Below are 15,628 nucleotides of genomic sequence, written 5' to 3'. Positions count from 1 at the left end.
CCCGGCACATTCACACGAGCCTGTCGTGCAGGGTATTGCCAAGAGGCCACAGTCTCAGGTGACTGGGTTACCGACACCTGCCTATTCCTTTTCAGTTCATTACAAACCAGGCTTACAACCCCTTCTGGGGCCAGCATTGTGACACAGCAGGTTAAGCTACTGCCTGCGATCTCAGCATCCCATATTGGAGCACCTGTTGGAGTCCTGCTGCTCAGCTTCTGATCTAGCTCCCTGCTAATGCACCCAGGAAAGCAGCAGAGTGTGGCTGATTTACTTGGGCCTCTGCCACCTACATGGGAGATCTGGATGTATTCCTGGCTCCTGGTTTTGGCCTGACCCAGCCCTGGCTGCTCACTCCTTCTGGGGAGTGAACCAGAGGATAAAAGAACATGCTTTTTCTGGCTTGCTCACACACTCTCTCACTCTCACTCTGTCTTTTGAGTAAATAAATAAATCTTTAAAAAACACTCTTCCTTCTGCACCTAATAGCTTTGGGGCTGCTGGAACCTCTGTGTGGTCATCCTGCAGCCTTTGAACAGACCCTGGAACCCTGGGAAGCTAACTCACCCTCCTGTAGCCCCCTCAAGGGCTGAATATGTTCAGGCAGGCAGGCAACAGAAGGTCAACGGCAGCTCCCAGAGGTCGGTTCAGGACACCTGGCTGGTGGAGGAGTTGTGCACACATCTGCGTCTGATGTCTGTCTTCTCTGATGTCCTCTCAACGTGGCACAGGGGGTGATTCTTACATGCCATACCTGGTGTTTCCTTATAGGTACTTTTGTGCAGCCTATGAGTGCCTCTCTGGGAGCTCAGCAAAAATAGCTCAGGAGTGTTTTACCCAAAGTGGTCTCGACAGAGATGGGATTTAGGCTTTTCCCGGGTGGGTGGGATTGGAATGTCTTGCATGGCTTTGTCCACCCAGGATGGTGACTGTGACAACTTTGTGGTTTGTCTGGTTCCCTTTGGCTACCACACTAACCACACCAGAGCACCTATGAGGTCTCAGTTTGTGAAATCTGCGCACAGCGCCAGCCCTGAGATTTGAAGGGGAGAACAGTGAGAGAGCCAGGCAGAAGTGTCCAAATGCTGGACACTTTACAGATACCCTGATGTTTGGCCCTGACCTCAGCTCCCCCAGGTCAGACAGGGTCCTGTCCTAGGAAGCTGGAAAGGAGGTGAGGGGACAATCTGAGGTCAGGAGTGGGCAGGGATGGAGGAGGGAACTGGCCCTGAGCTCTAGGAACGGAGTGGTTCCTGGGCCCCTCCCACTACTTCCTGGCCTTCAGAGTGGGGCCAGGTGTTTCTGATAACTCACACAAAGGAGCCCCTTTGGATTTGTGGCTTTAAGGAGCTTCCTGCTACGGGCTTTAGGAGCAGTGGGTGGAGGAAAAGAGCTGCCTCCCTTGTGCCTCACTCTGCATTTTCCCATCAAGCAGTCTGATATGTGGAAGCTGTGTTGGCACAGTTGCAACTGCAGGAAGGGTCTGCTCCCAGCAAAGTTCAGAAGTCATCCTGTGGGGCCAGTGGTGAGCAGGAGGCAGGGGCCAATGACTGCACAATGGTTAAATTAATGAATGCACTGACTTCAAGCCAGGTGAAGGTGATTTGTCTCATGCCCCTGCTACACTCTACCTTGATGTCATCCTTTCAGGAAGCTATGGACTTGCCTGCCATTAAGGGGATTAAGCTTGTCACCTGATACCATCACCTTGCTCCACACCTTGGGGAAGAGCCAGGTTGCTATAGCAATGAGTCCAGCTGGGTTATGCTCCTCTGGATTGAAAACCCAGTACTTATCGTGGCACACATGTTTAAGGATACGCTTGGGAATGGAGTCTCTACCCGCACTTAGCGCTGGCCCCAGCGTCCCTGGGACCAGTGTGCCTGGAGGTCACCTGGGTAAGATCATTGCTCTCAGAGGTGACAGTAGAGGGCACTTACGTGACTCACCGCAGCACCGCAGCAGTTCACGGGAGCTACAGACCTCAGCCAGCCTCCCCAGCTGTAATGAAAAGGCTGTGACTTCAGCCGCTGGGCTCGGCAGCATGTGATGGAAAGAAATGGAGTCTTTGCTCCAAGTGTCCAGCCAGTGAGGGCCGAGATGGCTTTAAGAAAGGGCGCTGGCTGCCGTTGGTGTCTGCCAGAAGACTAGGGGAGAGGATTCCGCAAGCCTTCCCAGCCAGGCAGCTGGGTCAGCCGCAGGGAGCTATGATTTGTGGGGAGTCTGAGCCATGGGTGTCTTGGGGACAGTAAAAAGCAAGTTTAAGATCAGGAATGTTTTATGAATAGAGAAGAAATTTAAAGCAAAATGACATTTTAGCAAATGAATTTTTTAAACAGTTCACTGAAAGGTTTTGATGGGGCAAAACACCTCTTGATCTATAAATTCAAGAGCGTCTGGCCCAGTGTGGCATTTGCTGCTGAGTGACCTGGGACTTGGTCCATTCTGAGCTTCTGTCTCCTTCTCTGGAACATGATTATTGGTTATGTGTGTTTGTGGCTTTCAACCATGTGATTTTCACTTGCCTGGGAATACTCAGCTTAAGTACAATCTCACCCACAGATGTAAACACGGAGACCCGCCTGCTGATCCTGCCTCTCCCTTGGCCACAAGGTCACTGAGAGGAGACACGCAGAGGCCTGGGAGAGAGCATCCTGTGTGCTCCCCAGGGCCCCTCTCCCTACTGTGTGCTCCCCAGGGCCCTTCTCCCTACTGTGTGCTCCCCAGGGCCCCTCTCCCTACTGTGTGCTTCCCAGGGCCCCTCTCCCTACTGTGTCCCTCCCAGGGCCCCTCTCCCTCCAGACATTGCAGAGGCTGATGAACCCCAGCGGTGTGTGTTCAGACTCCTACTCAGGTTCAGCGCAGTCTTGAAGCAGTTGGCCTGAAATAGTCCTTGTCATATTCTGTATCAAAGAGCTGGAAAAGGAAACAGCTGTCACTTTATTTCTGATTTTCTGCTATAAATTAAGCCAGTTTATTAAAATACCGTGTGCAATGTTGAGTGAACCTCAGAGCATCCCTAATGCCACATCACAAATGTGCTGCAGCAGCACTGGGTTTCAGAAACATCAAACTGACCCTGAAGTAGCCACTTCTAATATGAATATTGGCATAATTAAGTAAGGATGTCAGGTTGCATATTGTGCCTATTTTTGTGGGATTTCATGTAAAACCCTTAGCAAAATAGAGCATAACTATACTAGCAATACACACAGCTATTGGGACTTTAAAGGAGGTCACGAGTTGAAGCATCAAGACACACATTGTGTGTTACACATATGTAACTTACACATGCAATATAATCCATAACATAAGCGAGTATGTTTAAATAGTATTCAAAATTAAATATTTCATATATTTCAATGTTTAATTTATAAGTAATTATGTTACCACATGCATTATAAGCATATGATTTATATAGTAAGTCAAATTTCATTTAATTTCATGTATTTTTTTTTTTTTGATAGGCAGAGTGGACAGTGAGAGAAAGGTCTTCCTTTGCCGTTGGTTCACCCTCCAGTGGCCACCACGGCCGGCGCACCACGCTGATCCGAAGGCAGGAGCCAGGTACTTATCCTGGTCTCCCATGGGGTGCAGGGCCCAAGGACTTGAGCCATCCTCCACTGCACTCCCTGGCCACAGCAGAGAGCTGGCCTGGAAGAGGGGCATCCAGGACAGAATCCGGCGCCCCGACCGGGACTAGAACCCGGTGTGCCAGCGCCGCAAGGCGGAGGATTAGTCTAGTGAGCCACGGCGCCGGCTTTTAATTTCATGTATTTCTAAATTTACAATAATTAATATATTTTATCTTCAATACTGTTCAATATTTAATCTCATATTCCTGAGTTATATGTAACAACACTTAAACTAGTACAACATAAACAACTGCATATTTATTATATTTATAATACAAAAATAATGTACTTAATATTTGTATTAAATATTAATGAACTGATATATTTAATTCTATCTACATTTTATTTGTATTAAAAATATCAGTTACATGTTATAGGTTTAAGGATTCAAGCCCACCTTGCTTTCTGGTGACTCTCAGATATGTCTTGAAAATAGCTTCATAGTCAGTCTTCTCTCCCTGTGTATATGCACGAGCAGCACCATTTGTCTGCAGAAAATTTTAGCATCCACAAAGTAGATGATGATTTCTTCTGTTTGTTTTATTTTAAAAGACAGTACTGCTCCACAAATGCCATTGCATGCACTTGGAGAGCAAGCCTGGATTCCATGGGACATCCACCAGCGGGCTGGCCCCCGTGGCGACAACTAGGAACCAGTCCAGGGGCTGCCCTTCCAAGGCCACCAGGGCTGAGGACCCAGAAGGGCTGGTTTCTGGGAGCTCTGTTTCCTGAAGCAGCTGAGCATGGGGCCACCTGCTGTGGGGCAGGAAGAACCCCTCACTGACACTCTTGGCTGCTTCCGCCCATCCTGTGGGCCTGGCTGGTCTGAGTGGGGGCGGAGCTTCTGCCCCTCCTGAGAGCCACAGGGCTCTGTCCTCGCACCTGGCCTCCCTGCCACCCAGCAGCGTGAGGCTGACTCAGATCTGCCCGCTGTCCCTGGCGCCACGCCGGCCTGCTGGTGTTCAGCAGTGAATGCTCATTAGTGACTGTTCATTAGGAGACTAATGGCAGTGTGGGGTTTCTGATGGTATCTGCTGTCCACAACCCTTGTGGAAACCTGACTCTCTGTTCTTTATAAATAATAAGGCTGCTGGATAATGCTGTTCCTTAAGGGGTGCGTGTGTGTGTGTGTGTGTGTGTGTATGCATGCATGTGTGTGTGTGCACGCATGCGCACACCTTCTTTTTGACTATTATTCTTTCCTGGTTTATTAACTTTTATTTTATTGGCTCAGCATTTTTGGGCCTGAGAGTTTGCCCCAGGTGCTGAGGAGGGCACAGGGTGGGGCTCCAGGTCACCTGCGAGAAGTGTGGCTCTCTGGTCCTGTCCTTCCTTTCTGCACCCACACTTGGGGCAAGGTCAGAAAACCCTCACCCTTCTCTCTATGCTGCTGTCCAGCCTCTGCAGAGGTCCTGAGCTAGAAGTGTAGGGCACTCTGCTGAGCAAAGTAAACAGGTATCTGCCCACCCTGTGCTTCTGCCAGGTTGGGCATGGACGCAGATAGTACCCCAGTGTGTAAAATGGTAATTGTGTTGGCAGGCATTGTGGTGCATAGAGTAAAGCTGCCTCTCGGGATGTGCACATCCATATTGGAGTAACAAGTCCTAGCTATTCCACTTCTGATTCAACTAGCTGCTAATACATCCTGGGAGGCAGAAGGTGATAGCTTAGGCACTTGGGCCCTTGCCACCCAGGGAGACCCAGATGGAGCACCTGGCTTCAGCCTGGCCCAGCCCTGGCTGTTGTAGGCTTTTGGAGAGTCAAGCAGTGGACGGAAGAGCTCTCACTGTGTGTGTTTTTCAAGTAGAAGAAAATAATAAATAAACGAATTACATTTTAGAAGTATAAAATGCCTGCAGGAAGAAGGGATGGAGCCGACCTGGGAAGTCTTGGTGGAGACTTAGGGCTCATTTCTTCCTTCTCCTCCTCTTCAAGGCCCATCTCCACCCACAGGGTCCCCAGCTCGTCTGTACAGCTCCCGGAATCTTAGCTGATGCGCTCCTGAATCTGAATCTCGCATGAACACATCAGCTGCCTCCATCCATTTTCTGCTGCTGTAAACATACCACAGCCTGGGTAAATTGTAGACAATGGGAGCTCTTGGCTCAGGGTCCCAGAGGCTGCAAGTCCACAATCGGGGCCACGTCTGGTCGGGGAGGGGCTGCATCTGGTGGGGGAGGGCCGCGTCTGGTGTTGGCCTTCTTGCTGCTCTCATGTTACAGCACAGTGGGAGGGAACGGGGCAGGACAGAGAGGGAGGACAAGGGAACAGTTCTCCACACTTCAGTACTAACACACCTCCAAGGTAACGGCCTTAATCTGTTCATGAGGGTGGTGCGCCCTGACCTAATCGGTCCTTAGACCTCTCAATACTGTTACAAGAGCAGATAGACTTCAGCAAGCCTGGAAGTAGCCTACAGGTATTACCTGATTCCCTGGTGAGTTTCAGGTCTCTGAGGAAGGGATCAATCTTGAATTTCCCAGGCACACCTCCCCAAGTATACAGTGGACCAACGGATAGGTGGATGCGTGGATGGATGGGTGATGGCTGTTCTAGAGTGAGCAGTCGCTGAACTTGGATTCGAGTCATTTTTCTACTGCTTATCTGTCTTCCTTTGGGCAAATAGCTTCATCACTCTCATTCTCAACTTGTGTATCTGTCATTGAGTGTTGTGAGGATGTCATGAGGGAAGTGTGTCATAACATGCACATGCCATGTGAGTGCAATGTGATAGTGTCCCTGTGTTCAGCAGACCCTGCAAGTCCTGCAAGGCTGCAAGCGATGCCCACCCACCACTGCCACCACATCACTAGTACAAACAAGAGGGAGGCCCCATGAATCTGATACCTGGAGCTCCCATTTGCTAAGCCAGTACTCATAGGGGACTTTTGTGTTCATATTCTACAGTGAGGTCTCAAGTGCACATTGAGTACCTTGTGTTATTAGCACTCGTGCAGTTACAAATGAGACACATGCTCCTGATATCACTGCCAGGTTTCTGTCTGAATCATGACCTTGTGCCTGCCTGCTTGCTTCCTGCATTTCTGGCATAATGAATACCTTGCTTTGGGGGCCAAGGTGTGGTCTCTCTGATAGAGGGTAGTGTGGGTGCTGTGGTCAACCTGGAGGAAGGTTTGGGCTGTGTGTGAGGAGATTCTTGATTCCACTAGTATCTTCAGCCCTCTGGCCTCCCCCAACCTGTGAGGCCTTTTCTGAAGGGAAGACCTATATCCTGGGCCAAACAGCAGCCAAATGTTGGAAGAAGCTGGATGGGAGACAGAGGAATCTGGATTTCAGCCTGTCTTGGTGAGCCGCGGCTGCCACAACAAAGCACTGCAGACTGTCCAGATTAAACAGCAAGTGTTCGTTTCTCATGGTTCTGGAGGCAGCATTTGACCTTGGGTGTCTGTCGAAGGCCCCTCTCCTTGACTCACAGGTGCATGCCTTCTTGCTGTGTCCTCCTCACGTGGCCTTTGTTCCATGCATGCACAAAGAGAGAAGGAGGGAGGGAAAGGGAGTTGGACCTGTCTCTTCCTCTCTCATGAGGACACTAATCCCATCATGACCTCATGTAATCCTGACCACTTCCCAAAAGCCCTACCTACAAGTATAGTCATTCTGGGTGAGGCTTCACCAAATGAAGTTTGGGCAACCACAAGCATTCAGCCCATAACACACCCACCACTTAGGAGCCACATGACAAAAAATCTTGCTTCCCTCTCTGAAAGTATTTCCTCATCTGCAGATTGAGAATAAAAGTAGATAGCTCTGGGCTACTGTCTGGATCAAGAGACACACGACCTCCCCATGGCCTTTAGGCTTGTGCAGCCCATCCCTCCATTCCTGTTCAGGGTCCTCCCCGTGCCTGACTTTGCTGGGTCCACCTCGGCCACACCAGCCTCCTCACTGTTTGAGGAACCACCCCACATTCTCTTGGATTAGGACCTGAGTGCTTATTGTTGGCTCTTCTGAGAAAGCTCTTACCCTAGACAAGTGTGTGTGACTGCCCCCTTCCCTGTCCCTTCCTTGAAAACATCCATGGCCACCCTCCCTACCCCACTGCCTGCTGTGCCCTGGTGTGTTTGTCTGTGGAATGTTCTGACTGGGGTCTGAGCACTGTCCAGCATGTCTTGGGGTTCTAGACACGGGTGCCAATCTTAAGAAACAAGACCACAGCTCCCTCAAGGACCTACCATGTGTAGCTCCCTCGGCCTCCTGCTGGCCTCTCAGGCCATGGGGGCCATGAGCTAGGATAACACAGCTGATGTCCTGCCCTTTGCGTGCCTTAAGGATTCTTTCCTGTATCACGGGGGTCCAGTAAGCCTCGTTGTCCACTCTTGACATTTATGGGGCTGACCCCTAATGGTGCTCAATGATGTTTTGTTCTTTCCTGACAGATTGGCACAGCCAGCAGGGAGAAATCAGTTCTCAATCCCGACACCCTCCACCTCTGCCCCTCGTACCTCCCAGCAGTCTACTTTACACTCATCTCTGTCAGACGCTGCTTTGGCTGTTTTGCCTTTTTTTTTCATGTATTTGTTGTGCATGAGCACAGGAATCTGGTGTGGCTTGTCCACAGCTGCATTCCGGATACCTGGACAGCAACTACACAGTTAGCCATCTGATAGCATTAAGTGAACACTTGCTGAGTGAAAGAATGAGCCGTGTGCAAGATAGTAGGCAGCTCATGGGCACTGCCTTTATCTCAATGACCTCATCTGTGAAATGGGGCCACTTCCATCTCAGATTTTCTGGGAAGATTACATGGTATGAGTTGTGCCCCTCCCGAAAACACGTATGTTGATGCTCTAAGCTCCACAACTTTGAAATGTGATTTTATTTGGATTAATTATGTTAGAGTGAGGCCATCTGGCTGGGCCCTAATTCTATATGGCTGGCTTTCTTATAAGAGGAGAGAGACACCAGGAATCCACTAGCATGGAAAAATGGCCATGTGAACACACAGGGAGAAGACAGCCGTCTACAAAGCGCAGAGAGCAGCCCCTGGAGACGCCAACCCTGCTGGCGCCTTTACCTTGGAGTTGTAACCAGAAAAAGTGCAAGAAATAAAATGTGTGCTGTGTAAGCCACCCAGTCTGGGGTATCTTGGGTAGTGGCAGCTATGACTGATGCAACATTCTGTACAGAGGTGGTGGAAAGCGGTGGGACAGCCCTGAAGAATCCAGACACACATGGACCAGTTCTCAGAACAGTGGCAGCTGGAGAAGATCCATGTTTTGGGAAGGGCACTTGAAATCTGTTAAGTGTGAATCCAGATTTAGGATAGAATGTAGGAGATAAGGCAGGAAACTCCCTTGGGAGCAAAAATCATAGGATTTGCAGCTGCAACCCAAGAAAAGAGTCATCATGTAGCCTGTGAGGCACCGTGGGGAAGAAGAGGGCAGGCCCTGGCCGTAGGGAGTTTGTTTTCTGGCGAGGAAGACAGAGAGGCCACAGGGACAGGACCCCAAGAGCAATGTGGTAGGGGAGTCCTATCTCCAGGCAAGGAAGGCCTTCCTGGTAATCACATGGCATGGAAACAAAGGGTATCAGGCCCAGGTTCTTTTGTGTTGCTCCCACGACTGGCCTTGAAGAGAAGCATCCCAGAAATGTTTCAGGCCTGAGGAATAAGAACGTGCTTATGCAATCCAGTCTTCTGTGATGGAGAACAAAGAGAAGACCACTGCCTTGGATGTCCCAGGAGTGAGGCTCTCCTTCCAGAGATGCCAACATTGGTCATGGGTTGGTCATGCAACCCTGCCCAGCTGGGTCACTCTCTCGGGCCCAGGGCCTCACTGGGGGAAAAGAGAATGTGATTCAAGGTTCCCAAGTCTTCCTGATAGTCATGAAACAGTATCCTCACATGATTTCAGATACTGAAGAACAGATGAAAACCTCAGCATTGGCTGGAATGTGGGAGGAGTCTTTTGTTTTCATAATCTGGCTTAAATCTCCTTAATTTTGAGTCCTTTGACAAAGAAAGATAAGATTCCAAGGACCACAGGGTATAAATTGTCTTCAAAGAGTCCATGAAAATTGTATATTTTGAAAAACCTATGCAAGGATTTCAAAAAATATTTACATTCAGACTTAGTTTTTAACTCTATTTTTCCATGAGCTTTCTATAACCCCCTCGCATATCAATGAATTGGCTCTGACTTTAAAAGTTTAGGGCCTTATATGTTGTGATTGTCCAATAATGGGCCACTTTTGAGAGGCAAAGAGACAATTTTGATAATTTGCTATCTCAGGAGAACTGGGCTTATATGGTCAGCCTATTTTTAAGGGGCTGGCGTTGTGGCATGGCACGTTAAGCTGCCACCTGTAATGCTAGCATCCCTTATCAAAGTGCTGGTTCGGGTCATATTTCAGATTCAGCTTCCTGCTAATGTGCCTGGGAAGGCAGCAGAAGATGGCTCCAGTACTGAGCCACTACCGCCCCTGTGGGAGACCAGGATGGGGCTCCTTGCTCCTGGCTTTGGCCTGGCTCAGACCCAACTGTTGCACCCATTTAGGGAGTAAACCAGCAGTCGGAAGATCTCTTGATTCTCTACATCTCTCCTCCCCATCTTGCTCTGCCTTTCAAATAAATATTTCTTTTAGATAGGGAGATGGTATATATTTAAGTAATGAAATGTCAGCTAGAGATTAATAGCTTACAGAAGTATATAATGAGAAAAGGATAATATCTTGGGTAAATATTGATGATAATGTTGCTCAGTAATGTCATGCTTACTGGATACATCTCTGTGTGGGAATCCTGCAGAGTGCTTCCTCCGTGTCCTCATCCTTACAGTTCCACGTTCCCGTAGTGTGGAAGATGCCGAGTGAATGTGACACGAGAAGGGCTCTGAGGCTGGAAACTGACGCAGAATCTTATCAGCTAGAACAAAACCTGGTGAGGGGGAAAGGGTCCAGAGACTCAGGAGCGCTGCAGAGGCTCCACCCTCAGGCCCGGGGGCGTGGCCACCTTTCAAGGGTCTGTGTTTTTAGTGAATACACCATAGTGATGACAGTTAACTGAGTGCCATCGTTCATGGACTCCAGAGTGTACCATCTCCCACATTTCAAGCTGCATTGAGCCCCTCCACCACCAGGATCCAGGAGGCAGTCGTGACTGGTTGCTGTGGTCTGAGCATGTGCAGACTTGGGCACAGAGGTCCATGGTGTCATTGCTCAGCCTGTGTTGAGTTTTATTTGTTGGTGAAACCATCTTCAGAGCAGAGCCACTGTGTGTACAGAAAGACAGGCACAAGGCATTGGCACTTTGACTTGGTGTTGATGGAACAAGTAGTCTTCACTGAGAAGTGACCACAAGTCTATGTTTCCAATAAAAATCGGCTGCTTCATGGAAACCAAGGAAGGAGGTTCCTGACATGTAGAGGGCTTTTGTAACAGTTACTCATAAAGATCTTTTTGTAACTGAGATACTCCTAAAGATCATTCAGCCCACCCTAAGCAGGGAAACGCGCCCCCACCAGTTTGCAGGAGAGGATTGGCAGTTTGTAGCGCAGCATCCCATGACCCATGTTCCTAAATTGAAGCGGTGACACCAGGGAGGTGCAGTCATTGATGGGGCAGCCCAGAATGTGGAACTTCTAGGAAGTCTTGACAAATTTAATTTACCTTTTTTTTTCTTTTCATGTTTGCACAAGAGTGGTATTCAGAAGACATCTCTGTCTAAATGTAAGTATAGAATAAAAACTGGAAGTGATATAAATGCATTACAGCTGTCATGATTAATTCTAGATGGGCCGTAATACACGGAAATTTGGTCAAGCACAACTGCATATTGCTGTAAAGGTATTTTTGAGATGTGTTTGTCATTTAAGTTAGTAGACTTTGAATAAAGCCAGTTACCTCCGGATCATGTGGGTGGGCTCCCCTAATTAGTTGAAGGCCCCAAGAGAAAAGACTGAGATCTCCAGAGGAAGAACAACTGTCTCTAAATTGTCTTTGGACTCAAGCTGCAACATCCACTCTTCCCTGGGGCTCCAGTCTGTTGATCTGCCTTGCAGATTTGGGGCTCGCCAAGCTCCACAATGGTGTGAACTGATTCCTTATAATTAACCTCTCTTCTCTCCGTAGGTAGGTAGATATGTAGGTATGTAGATAAAGAGATAGGTAGGTATGAAGGTATGCAGAGAAACAGGTAGGTTGGTATGAAGGTATGCAGACATACACATACACACACACACACACACACACACGTTCTGTTCCTCTGCAGGCTTGGTACATTTAGTAATGGCCCCAGCTCTGAATCTTACTGCATCAGGTACAAGCTCTACAAACCTCAACTGAGCCTTCTGTGAAATTGATGGCACCATCCTCACAGCATTATCATGAAGGTTTCAGGAGATGAAGCAGTCGAAATATTTACGTTGTGCATGAGCATGCTTGTCCCTTTACAAAGAGGAAACTGTCCCAGACAGGTCCACATAGGCTCCAGGTCTCTGTTAGCTGCCCCAGGCTCTGTAAAGAGAGAGCAAAACTCAGCTGCCAGGGATGCAGCTGTGCTGAGCCTGCCTGTCCCACAGCTGCTCTCCACTGAGCAGGACCTGCCCAGGAGCTCCAGCCACTGTCCCCCCCTCTCAGAAACGCCAGTGAGATCAGCAGGCCAGAGAGCTGGCTGCATAGCTCTGATGTTCACGTCCTCCAATCCCAGTTCTCTCTCAGCACAGACCTCTCTGGGGCGTCATAGACCCAACCTCCCAGGTCAGCTCTCTGACGTCTGCCGTGGCTGGGCCCCATAAAGATGTCTGCACTGGGATTTCAGAGGCTGTTTCTGAGCAGACTCAAAGTGCAGCCACCCATGAAGCTGACAGCTTCATCAGCCTTCCCCAAGACAGTGGCCTACTGGAAAGAGAACCTCAGCCACCTTGTGATTCCTGCAGGCCGCCAGGGCTGGCTGCAGAGAAATCCCCCACAGAAAAGTCTGCGCCTTTCACTTGAGGTTGAACCGAGTTACTCTTGTGTAAACGCTTTGTCCTAGGATGAGGAAGAGCAGGCAGATATGAATTTATCTAGATCTCTCTCAGTATCAAGTTGTTTTCTTCAAAGCAGTGTTTTCAATATTAAAACATTTTTGATAGTAAACACATGAAGATTTTATTATTAAAACAGAACAATACTAATTTTATCTCCATTTTATAATTCTTTAAACAAAATGAGATCATTGGCTAAACTCTGATGATAAACGATATATTTCACTTAAGCTTAATAATTAACTTTTGTTTATAAATTAATTTGTATTTCTGGGTTGTCCATAAACCCCAGGATGAGCAACAACAGTTTACTTACTTGCAGGTTAGGATTGTCCCCTACCCTCTGCTCTGAGATGTGTGTGTGTGTGTGTGTGTGTGTGTCTGTCCATCTCCCTTCTCCCCCTCCCTCTGCCTCCTTCCTCCTCCATAGAAATCAGAGGAGGCTCTTACCCAGGGCCCTGCAGGAAGAATACTACCCAGATACTGGGCTGGGGCAGGGGAGGTTGTTGAAATAATTTCTTGACTTACGTTACTCAAATGTAGGTTTCATGTATGCAGGATTTTTATTTTATTTTTTCTTTTTCCATTCACCGCTCCACCCCCAGCCTTTACAACAATGCCAGCTAGCACACCATAGGCTAGTAGGTGCTTAATAAATACTTGTTTAGTGAACAACTCAATCATTCATTGACAAATTTAGAGCTTTCTTGAATCATCCCCATATTATAGCAATGATTCTATAATAAGAGGTGACCACTCCGTACCTGAATGTTTGAATTTATCTTTTAAGATTGTCACGTTACTGTCTGCTTGATGAGGTAGAGGTAAATAATCTCTTCAATGAAATAACTGTCAATTTACAAAGGAGAGCCACTTTGCAAGATATCAAAACTTTAAGCCACATCTGTAGCAATTAAAAATCATGGTCTTTATTCAGGCCTGTGCCACAGAGTAGAGAACTCAGAGACACTTTTATATGGCAAGAGCCTAATGTATGTTCAGGTGAAAGCACAAACCAAGAGGGAAAGTTCTATTCTATATAGAGAGGAATCCAACTGGCTCCACACCAAACCTATGTGAAAAGGTTGAAAATGTGAAACCTAAAACTATAAAGTTAATTGAAGAAGGCTTAGAGGTAGAAAGAACCTCTAAAATAAAAGTTCAAGAGCACAATCTCTACGGCTTAAAAATGATTAATTTGATCACATCAAAATTAAGAATTTCTGATCAATGAAGGCTATGCTGGATAGCATCAACACTCGGATAATGGACTAGGAGAAAATACCTGTAGTATCAAGGAACAATATGCGAGAAACTCTTCCAAATTAACAGGAACCAAGAAGAGTTCAAATGGAAAAGTGGAAATAGTATATAATCAAATATTTTGCATAACATCCCAAGGCTATACAGCAGAAAATGCTCCAGGTCATTTTTAATCAGGAAAGTGTACACTGAAAGGCAATCAGACGGCCTCTTGTAAATGACAGGAGCAAAGGGGCGTCTTTCTGTAAGTCTCCTACTGGTAGCTCTGTTAACAGAAGCAGAAGGACTTAGAAGAGGTCGTCTGCCACATCTTCCAGCTCACAGAGAACAAGAAGGAAACGATCCATGTTTGGATCATGAAAGACGAGACAGAAGAGTAGAGGGCTGCTTTTTAGGAAGGAGGCAAGAGTGGACCATGGAGGGGAAATGGAGGACTCTGTGAGCAGAGAGACCACTGAGAGACCACATCTGAGAAGGAAGTACCCCTCTGGCCTGATAGGAAGCCGTAGAGGCTGAAGGGAAAAGATGTGAGGTTGCTGGTCATAGTGTAGAGCCCCTTCCTCTCCCCTCCCACCCTCAGCAGCCGGGCTGCTCTCACATATCCTTCACCCAGGCCAGAGTGTGGGAACTAAAGCTCCCTGATGCTGATGCAGGCAGTGATGAGAAGGACAGCTTCAGGCTGTCTTCAGAAAAGACACCCCTGCCACTTCTGGGGAGGTACGGCGGGGTTAGGAAGTGCAGGTGCCGAGTGCTCTCTCTGGCAGTGGCGGGCTGAAGTGAGTCAGTTTTGTTGTCAGGAGACCAGGTTCCGACCATGGCCTCTCCTTTGAGACCATCTTTGTTCTCATTGACAAAGTGAAGGCTGCAGAATGTATTAGGGCAGAGGTTCTCAAAGTGTGGTCCCTGGATCCGCATCACCAGCTTCACTTGGGAGCTTGCTGGGTGTATACGTTTTTGGGGCCTGGCCAGCCCTGAGGCATGATAATCTCTGCAGGTGGGCCTAGCACTCTAGGGATTCCATTGCCTACCACATGTGAGGGCCTGCTATCAGAGGTCTCTGGTGGCTTTGTTCCTGGCACATCTGGGAAATATGGCTCCTGTCCATGCTGAATTCGCGACCTCCAATGGGAAAATCTTACATCGTGGGAATAGATTCATCTGTGTGGGGCTTAAATTTATCCTCACCCTTACCACCAGCTGTTGAGATCCTCAGACTTGATGGGTACGTGTCATTAAGTCTCTCAGCTCGGACACCTTGCATAACGCAGAGGCCAAGGAAGCCAGACCAAGGGGCCACATCTGTGGGTTAAAATGCGGCCCTTGTTCCAAGTTTGACCTCCAAATTCCCAGAAGCATGGTCACTGGCCTCTTGTAGCTGATGCAGTTGGATCAAGGGTGAGAATAGTAAGGATCCACATTTTATTCCACTTCCCCCATCAGCCACCTTCCTGAGATATTCAGCTCTGGGGCCAGGTGGGCCAGTTAGGGTAGTGAATGGATTGAGGGATCTGGGAAGTGGGAGAAAATAGCAGACCCTGGTAATTTATACAGTACTTCCTCTCTATCAGCAGTTTTGTTTTCTGTTTTCTGCAGTTTCCATTACCTGTGGTCAGCTATTGTCTGAGGAGTATTAAATACAAAATTCCATTCAATTTTCAAAAATACATTTTGAGAGAAACCACATTAACTCTTATTATAGTATATTGTTGGGGCTGGTGCTGTGGCACAGTGGGTTAACTCCCTGGC

At 48.0% G+C, this 15,628-nt stretch overlaps 1 protein-coding gene across 9 annotated transcripts in view; it reads left to right on the top strand.

The window, feature by feature from the left end:
- OTUD7A (OTU deubiquitinase 7A) overlaps window positions 1-15,628 on the top strand; it is a 384,176-nt gene that overhangs the window by 64,289 nt on the left and 304,259 nt on the right. For 2 of the 9 annotated variants that reach the window (XM_089309208.1, XM_089309206.1), the window contains one exon: window positions 11,291-11,321. The exons of the other annotated variants lie outside the window; for them this stretch is intronic. The gene's annotated coding sequence lies outside the window, so the exon portion shown is untranslated. The remainder of the gene's footprint in view (window positions 1-11,290; window positions 11,322-15,628) is intronic. 9 annotated transcript variants of the gene reach the window in all.

The sequence above is a fragment of the Oryctolagus cuniculus genome, chromosome 12, assembly GCF_051225735.1.
Source record: "Oryctolagus cuniculus isolate XC-2025 breed Fujian yellow rabbit chromosome 12, ASM5122573v1, whole genome shotgun sequence".
Lineage (NCBI taxonomy): Eukaryota > Metazoa > Chordata > Mammalia > Lagomorpha > Leporidae > Oryctolagus > Oryctolagus cuniculus.
Note: the sequence above shows the minus strand (reverse complement) of the source record. Positions and strands in the feature narration are given on the sequence as shown.